Raw genomic sequence first — 9079 nt, 5'->3', positions numbered from 1 at the left:
AAAAAAAAAAAAAAAAAAAGAAAGAAAAGAAAAGAGAAAAGAGTGCTTCCGGGCACAGTGGCTCACACCTGTAATTCCAGCACTTTGGGGGGCCGAAATGGGAGGATCACAAGGTAAGGAGATTGAGAGCATCCTGGCCAACATGGTGAAACCCCATCTCTACTAAAAGTGCAAAAAATTAGCTGGATGTGGTGGCACACATCTGTAGTCCCAGCTACTTGGGAGGCTGAGGAAGGCAGGAGAATCGCTTGAACCCAGAAAGTGGAGGTTGCAGTGAGCCGAGATCGAGCCACTGCAATCTGGGTTTGTGTGACAGAGCAAGACTCGGTCTCAAAAAAAACAGTAAAAGTGCTTTCATATTAGAGCCTTTCAAGGCAGGAAGGCAGCAGAGGAGGACAGAGCTCATTATATGGGAGCCAGGAGGAACATGTCTACCTGGAGTGCACTACATGTAATGACCAGGAGCCAGCGGAAGCACAGGCTGTCCTCGACCTGTCCCTCATCGGCTGGGTGTCAGATGGCTGAAGAAGAATCATAAGCCTCAGCAGCTCCTGCTCTACCTCCCATAGGGAAGAGACTAGCCCAGAGCCCTGTCAGCGGATGGATGTCTTTTCTGTAGCGCATCCTTAGAACTTTATAATTAGTGTAGTTAGCTAGGAATGTCAGGGAGAGCCTCTCTGGAGAGGTGACACTTGAGGTGAGTCCTGAATGAGGAGGAGACAGCCATGTGAAGAAAGAAGGTTCCAGCAGAAAGAATGAACTTGGCACGAGTAAGGATTAAAAGGCAGCTGATATGATAGGGATACAGTGGATGAGGGAAGGTTGGCAGGAGTCTTGTAAGTCATGATGGAGGCGGGGAGACCAGGTAAGGATGCTGTTCCAGTAGTTCAGATGAGGAAATAAATTAACTTGTCTCAACCAGGCGCGGTGGCTCACGCCTGTAATCCCAGCACTTTGGGAGCCCAAGGCAGGTGGATTGCTTGAGGCCAGGAGTGCAAGACCAGCCTGGCCAACATGGTGAAACCCCGTCTCTACTAAAAATACAGAAATTAGCTGGGCGTGGTGGTACGTGCCTGTAATCCCAGCTACTTGGGAGGCTGAGGCAGAAGAATCTCTTGAACCCAGGAGACAAAGGTTATAGTGAGCCAAGATCATGCCACTGCACTCCAGCCTGGGTGACAGGGTGAAACCCTGTCTCAAAGAAACAAACAAACAGAAGCACTCCATACCTCCCCCACTAGGAGAAAATGAACGCTTCTTCTTTTTTTTTTTTTTTTTTTTTGAGGCCTTCACTCTGCTGCCCAGGCTGCAATGCAGTGTCGTAGTCTCCGCTCATTGCAATCTCTGCCTTCTGGGTTCAAGTGACTCTTCTGCCTCAGCCTCCTGAGTAGCTGGGACTACAGGCACGCACCACCACGCCCAGCTAATTTTTGTATTTTTAGTAAAGACAGGGTTTCACCATGTTGGCCAGGATGGTCTCCATCTCTTGACCTCGTGATCCACTCACCTTGGGCTCCCAAAGTGCTGGGATTATAGACGTGAGCCACCATGCCCACCAAAAAGCTTCTAAGGGAAGAAAAGGCACATGCATATGGCTGGAGTGATACTACTTCCTCTCTTGGGGTTTTAAAGAGAGCTATTTCCAACATGCATGCTTATCTTCTAGTACTAAACACATCTTACAACACCTTTGACTGCTTAATCATTAAAACATAGTAAGTCTATAGCTGTGCCCACTCTATTGACACTATTTATTAGTGATTTTATCTACCTTAGCAGAGAATAGTCAGAGGAACCATCCAGTTGTGACGAGCTTCTGTAAGGAAGATAAAACAATGGTTTCTAAAACAATTCAGGGAGATAAAACCCTACCTCCCTGTAGAATTAGATAAAACCTAAGAGTTGTGTCCCAACTCTTCCTAAGCAGGATATTAACAGGATGACCTGGGTAACTCTGCTGCCAAACTTCAGGTAAGACAGCCTCCTCCCATTTTTCTTTTTATTATCACTGTTAAATCTAAAGTCTCCTGTCTCAAAATATCCCTTCTTGTTTGGTAAAAAACCGAAACAGTACACTTTTTCTTTTCTTTCTTTCTTTTTTTTTTTTTGAAATGGAGTCTTGCTCTGTGGCCCAGGCTAGAGTGCAATGGCTCAATCTCAGCTCACTGCAACCTCCACCTCCCGGGTTCAAGCAATTCTCCCACCTCAGCCTCCCCAGGAGCTGAGCCACCGCCCAGCCCACTTTTTAAAAAAATAGCTTTAAAGTTTCATTTTATATTCTTTTTTTTTTTTTTGAGACGGAGTTTCGCTCTTGTTACCCAGGCTGGAGTGCAATGGCGTGATCTCAGCTCACCGCAACCTCCGCCTCCTGGGTTCAGGCAACTCTCCTGCCTCAGCCTCCTGAGTAGCTGGGATTACAGGCATGCGCCACCATGCCCAGGTAATTTTTGTATTTTTAGTAGAGACGGGGTTTCACCATGTTGACCAGGATGGTCTTGATCTCTTGACCTCGTGATCCACCCGCCTCGGCCTCCCAAAGTGCTGGGATTATAAACGTGAGCCACCGTGCCCGGCCCATTTTATATTCTTATACCTTACCTCACTCAAAAATTTGGAGGCAACTTTTTTTTTTTTTTTGAGATGGAGTCTTAATCTGTGGCCCAGGCTGGAGTACAGTGGCACCATCTTGGCTCACTGCAACCTCTGCCTCCCTACTAACTGGAATTACAGGTGCGCACCACCATGCCAGGCTAATTTTTGTATTTTTAGTAGAGGTTTCTACCATGTTGGCCAGGCTGGTCTCAAGCTCCTGACCTCAGGTGATCCGCCCACCTCCCAAAGCGCTAGGATTATAGGCGTGAGCCACCACACCCAGCCTGAAGGCAACTTTCAGGTGCACATGCAAGAAAATGAAAAGGTTGGAAAAGAGAAAATAAGTAAACGAAGATTCAACCATGGGTATTGCTCATAAATACAGTAAGACTTCATTCCTGTGGGTGGGTAAGAGTGAAATCACTTAGTTTCCCCAGTGTTGCTTCTAAGAAAACATGTTTCTTAGATGCAAAGCATACTTGTGACACTGATACCCATGGGTTCTGCTAACACTGTAGATTTCTTCAAAATCCCTGTACAGTCCGGTCGCGGTGGCTCACGCCTGTAATCCCAGCACTTTGGGAGGCTGAGGCGGGCAGATCATGAGGTCAGGAGTTCGAGACCAGCCTGACCAACATGGTGAACTCTCATCTCTGCTAAAAATACAAAAATTAGCCAGGCGTGGTGGTGGGCGCCTGTAATCCCAGCTACTCAGGAGGCTGAGGCAGAATTGCCTGGACCCAGGAAATGGAGGTTGCAATGAGCCAAGATGGTGCCATTATACTCCAGCCTGGGCAACAAGAGCAAAACTCAATCTCAAAACACAAAAGATCTTTTCCTTTCAGAAGTTCCCTCCCTTCCACTAGAGAAAGAGTTGTTTTCCTCTTTCTTTTCTTCCTGCCTGTTAAACCTCCACTCCTAAACCCCTAAAAAAAAAAAAAAAAAAAAAAAATCCCCGTGCAATAGAGGACTGCAAATTGAGCATGGCAGCTGCTTCTGTGCTCCATGTGAAAGGGAAGGCTCTGCCCAGGCATGTTCCAATTAAAGACCTTCTACAGGAAGTCACAACAGCAGCATTCAAGGACAAGGCTCCCTGATGAAAATTGACATGGAAATTGTAAGCATTATTAAAATCTTGGGACATTAAGGTAATTAGGTTGAATGCATGCTGAGAATTAATACTCAAGTAACTCCATAGTACTCTCAAAATGATGAGTTTTAAGAAGATGAAACTTAAAGGTAGAAAATTCCCTCCAAGTTTGGAATTAGCTGAATACTGCATTTTCTGCCCAGGCAGCTATTAACTTAGTTGAGTATTAGAAAGCGTCTACCTCTGTCCCAGATAGGAAACCTTCCAAAAGGTGCTTACAGACTAAGAATGCCTACAGACTCATGCCTGCATGAGTTATGGTTGTCTTCAGCAGGAGGGTTGGTTGGTCTCAAATACCTAAGGCTGCCATGACTACACACTGGACTCCTGAATATTTCCATGTGCACTTTCTTCACAAAATGTGGCATTTCATGGAGGCACGTGCTCCACAGAGGAGCATGATCCTAGGATGAACAAATAGGAGAATTCCATGTTAGGAAGTACTAGGCAATCTTTACTGTTGGTTGGATATTCTAAGGTCACAACATAAAAATAAGTTTAGGCTGGATGCAGTGGCTCATGCCTGTAATCCCAGTACTTTGGGAGGCTGAGGTGGAAGAATCACTTGAGCTCAGGCGTTGGAGACCTGCCTGGGCAACACAGCGAGACCTTGTCTCTACTAAAAATAAAAATACAAAAATTAGCCGGGCATGGTAGTGTGTACCTGTAGTCCCAGCTATTCAGGAGGCGAATTCAAGAGGATTGCTTGAGCCCAGTGACAGAGCAAGACCCGACCCTGTTTCAAAAAAAAAAAAAAAAAAAAAAAGTTTTGGACTCAACATAGTAAACATGTCAATTCTCCTCAAAACTGATCACTGATCTACAGGTTTAGCAGAATTACCATCAAAATCCCAGCAAGTTTTTTTTTGTACATAGAATAAAAGCTTATTCTAAAATTTATGTGGAAAGGCGAATTAACTAGAAGAGCTAAATCACTTTGGCAAAACTATAACGAAGTGGGAGGAATTACTCTACCCAACTCTATATAGATAAAAATAATTGAGGCCAGGCTCACTGGCTCACACTTGTAATCCCAGCACTTTGGGAGGCCAAGGTGGATGGATCACCTGAGGTCAGGGGTTCAAGACCAGCCTGGCCAACATGGTGAAACCCCGTCTCTACTAAAAATACAAAAATTATCTGGGCGTGATGGCGTACACCTGTAATCCCAGCTACTTGGGAGGCTGAGGCAGGAGAATTGCTTGCACCCAGGAGGTGGAGGTTGTAGTGAGCCGAGATTGCACCACTACACTCCAGCCTGGGCAACAGAACGAGACTTTGTCTCAAAAAAAATAAATAAAAGAAAAGAAAAGAAAAAAGAATTGCCCTTAGCCAGATGCAAGGTTTCATAAGTCTGCACCTCACAACAATAAAAAATAATTTGAGCAGAAAAAAATTAGTGCGGTATTCTGCAGAAACGGTGGAAGGATAGACACATAGATTAATGAAACAGATTTGTGAACCTAGAAATAGACTCACACAAGGACAGCCAACTAATTTTTGACAAAGATACAAAAGCAATTCAATGGAGAAAGAACAGTTTTTCTGACAAATGATGCTAGAACAATTGAACATCTGTACATTTAATAAATGAACCTCAACCTACACGTCACACTTTTTAAATGGACTCAAAATGGATCACAGATTTAAATGTAAAACTACAAATTTAGTAGAAAAGAAAAACAGGAGGAAATCTTTAGGACTAGGGCTAGGTGAAGAGTTCTACATGACAGGGAAAGCATGATCCATAAAAGAAATACTGGCCGGGCAAGGTGGCTCACGCCTGTAATCCCAGCACTTTGGGAGGCCAAGGCAGGTGGATCACCTAAGGTCAGGAGTTTGAGACCAGCGGTAAAACCCCATCTCTACTAAAAATAAAAAAAATTAGCCATTAGCCGGATGCCTGTAATCCTAGCTACTCAGGACGCTGAGGCATGAGAATTGCTTGAACCTGGGAGACAGATTGCAGTGAGCCGAGATTACGCCACTTCACTCCAGCCTGGGTGACAGAGTGGGACTCCGTCTCAAAAAAAAAAAAAAAAAGAACGAAAGAAAAGGAAATACTGACAAATTGGACTACATCAAAATTTTAAATGTTAAAGAACAATTAAAAGCTTTTGCTCTACAAAAGACCTTGTTAAGATGAAAAGCTACAGATTGAGAGAAAATATTTGCAAACTAACAAAAAGACTTGTACTTAGAATAAAGAACTCTCAAAACTCAACAGTAAAAAACTATCAGTTTAAAAATGAGCAAAAGACACAGACATATATTTTACCAAAAAGAATACAAGGATGGCAAATAAGCACATGAAAAGATGTTCAACATCACCAGCCATTAGAGAAACACAAATTAAGACAATGAGATATTACTTCACACCAATTAGAGCAGCCACAATTTTAAAATAATGACAGGCCTGGTGTGGTGGCTCACACCTATAATCCCAGCACTTTGAGAGTGCTGGGCAAGGTGGAAGGATCACTTGACTCCAGAAATTTAAGACTAGCCTGGCAACATAGTGAGACCCCATCTCTAAAATAAAAAATAATAAAAAAATAGCCAGGCATGGTGGTGCACACCTGTGGTCCCAATTGCTCAGGAGTTTGAGGTGGGAAGGATTGCTGGAGCCTGGGAGGTCGAGGCTGCCGTGAGCTGTGGTCACACCAGCCTGGGCAACCCTATCTCAAAAAACAAAAATAAAAAAGAGGTAGCTCAAGGGAGATCACTGTGATGATGGAAACATTCTGTGGAGGGGGTTACACAAATCTACACATAGGATAAAACTGCACAGAACTACACACACGAGTGCCTACAACTGAATAACTGGTGAAATTGAAATAGGGTCTGTGGATTGTACCAATGGCAATTTCCTGGTTTTGTACTACAGTATGCCAGATGTTACCATTGGGGGAAACTGGGTGAAGGGTACAGTGGAATCTCTCTGTGCTGTTTTTGCAACTTCCTGTGAATCTATAAAGTTTTATTAGAAAATATATTTTAATTGTATAAAATTTTCTCAGGAAAGGATAAAGCAGCAGAAAATCTTTATAATTTCAACCAGAAGCAAGAACTATTATTATAGCAGGTTTCCTTCTGGTCTTCTATGTATTTTCAAAATACTTGAGATCATTCTGCACACTGAGATGTAACCTACTTTTTCCTCTACCCACTGGAGCAAGTATTTTCTCTATGTCACTAGTAATTGTAAATGGCAGCTTTATATATATATGTGTGTATATATATAATTTTTTTTTTTTTGAGACGGAGTCTTACTCTGTTGCTGATGCTGGCGTACAGTGGCACAAACTTGGCTCACTGCAACCTTCACCTCCCAGGTTCAAGCGATTCTCCTGCTTCAGCCTCCCAAGTAGCTGGGATTACAAGCGTGCACCACCATGCCCTGCTAATCTTTTTGTATTTTTAGTAGAGACAAGGTTTCGCCATGTTGGCCAGGCTAGTTTCAAACTCCTGACCTCAGACAATCCACTGACCTTCCAATGTGCTGGGATCACAGGCGTGAGCCACCACGCCCAGCCAGCAGCTTAATATTGAGTACAATATATAATATTTTAAAACATTAATCTAGCTCTGATTCTAGCTAGAAGGAACAAGGTGAGCAAAAACTACGGCAGAGGAAGAAGCAAGCACAGGATGTGTCTAGACAGTAGCATGACATTCAACTACAGGATAAAGTCTGGGAATAAGTTAAAGCTGCAATGATAGATTAGAACCACCACCATAGGGGCCACATAATAGAATGCCATTAATTTGTTTGCAATATCTGTTTTAGTTTGGAATATGGAGATGCTTCCACCATGAAGAACCAGAAACATGATCACGGCAATGCTAAGTTTGAAACAGATGACAGAAAGAAGGGGAGAGAACAACGGATGCCATACCTAAGCCTGCTCTATCAGAATTGCCTGGGGAGCTTTAGGAATAAAAACACAGGCAAAAACCAAAACCAAAACCAGATTCCCAAGAGAACCCCAGAGGTGGATGATCCTGTTAGGAGAGCTGCCCTAGAATCATTTCCCAGGTACTTTCTGTTGCAACACCAAGTTGGAGAAACATAAAAGAAAATGGCTAGGTTCCAAGAAAAGACAAGACTAATCTAAATTAATCACTACATCTCCCAGCGCCAATACTCAAGCAGACGCCAAATCAGGTTTTGAATGCACCCTAAGTCAACCCTCGACTTGCACTGAAAGATCCCATCAGGTGATTGAGGTCTGGAGGAGAGGTTCAGGGACCATTCTGCATATCACTAATGTTAATTGACTGTTAGGTAAATAAGATGGGCTGCTGTGAATAGAATGAATGGAAAAGGAAGTGAATGGAGGATTTCCAATGAAAGATAGGAAGCACTTTACTTCTCTCAAAAAATGAAACATCTTCAATGGAACAAGGAAGACAGTAAATATCCAAAAAACCATGATTGCATCTGCTTCACAGTAAAATCAGGACTAAAACTGGATATACATCCACAGAAAACCTTGGAATATAAACGTGTCATAGTACTGATAGGCCTGCCTAATGACGCTTTGAAGAGCGGGGAGGAAATTGGGGACGTGGCTGGTCCCCTAGAGGAGATGGTATTTCATTTTAATCACTAAACAGTATCTCATCTTATGTATATATTTAGTTTATCCATTTGCCAGTTGATGGACATGTTTGTTTTCACTTTTTGGTTACAATGAATAATGCTTCAAAACCTTCACATGCTTAGCATTTTCATTTCTCCTGGGGAGAATCCTCTTAGGAGTGAAATTGCTGACTTTATGTTTATCTTGTTTTGAGACACCTATTCCCTGCTCTTAAATTGTATTGGTCCGTTTTTTCTTCCATGATAAACGTCTTTCCAAGTCACAAAGTATCCTTCCGTAATATAATTAAACAGTGCTTTGTCGGAAAAGTCCTTTCTCAGACTTATCCTAAAGAAAACGCAGTCAAGCGTGTAGAGAAAACTCAGAGGAAAAAAAATGAGGAAACTGAAGAGTAGTCATTAGAGAGAGGATGGCCACATTAGAAACGACACTACACATGCTGAAAAATAGATCATAAACTGAAATGAGGACATGAAGCAAAGCAGGTTTAAATATACCCAGAATTGTATTAAAAATAGAATGGAACAGAAAAAAGCAACGAGTCCTGAAACTTTCAAAGCCCTGTATCTACAGTTAAGTGGAACCTCTGCATTCTGGGAGTGGTGAGGCCAAATCAATATATTAGTCACTGAGCTCCAAAGAACAAGCCTGTGGCCATTCATGCAGGTCACTTAAAGAGTATAGGAGCAGGCCGGGCGCGGTGGCTCAAGCCTGTAATCCCAGCACTTTG

Source organism: Sapajus apella, unplaced genomic scaffold, assembly GCF_009761245.1.
Source record: "Sapajus apella isolate SASKATOON/1434 unplaced genomic scaffold, GSC_monkey_1.0 scaffold125, whole genome shotgun sequence".
Taxonomy (NCBI): domain Eukaryota; kingdom Metazoa; phylum Chordata; class Mammalia; order Primates; family Cebidae; genus Sapajus; species Sapajus apella.
Note: the sequence above shows the minus strand (reverse complement) of the source record.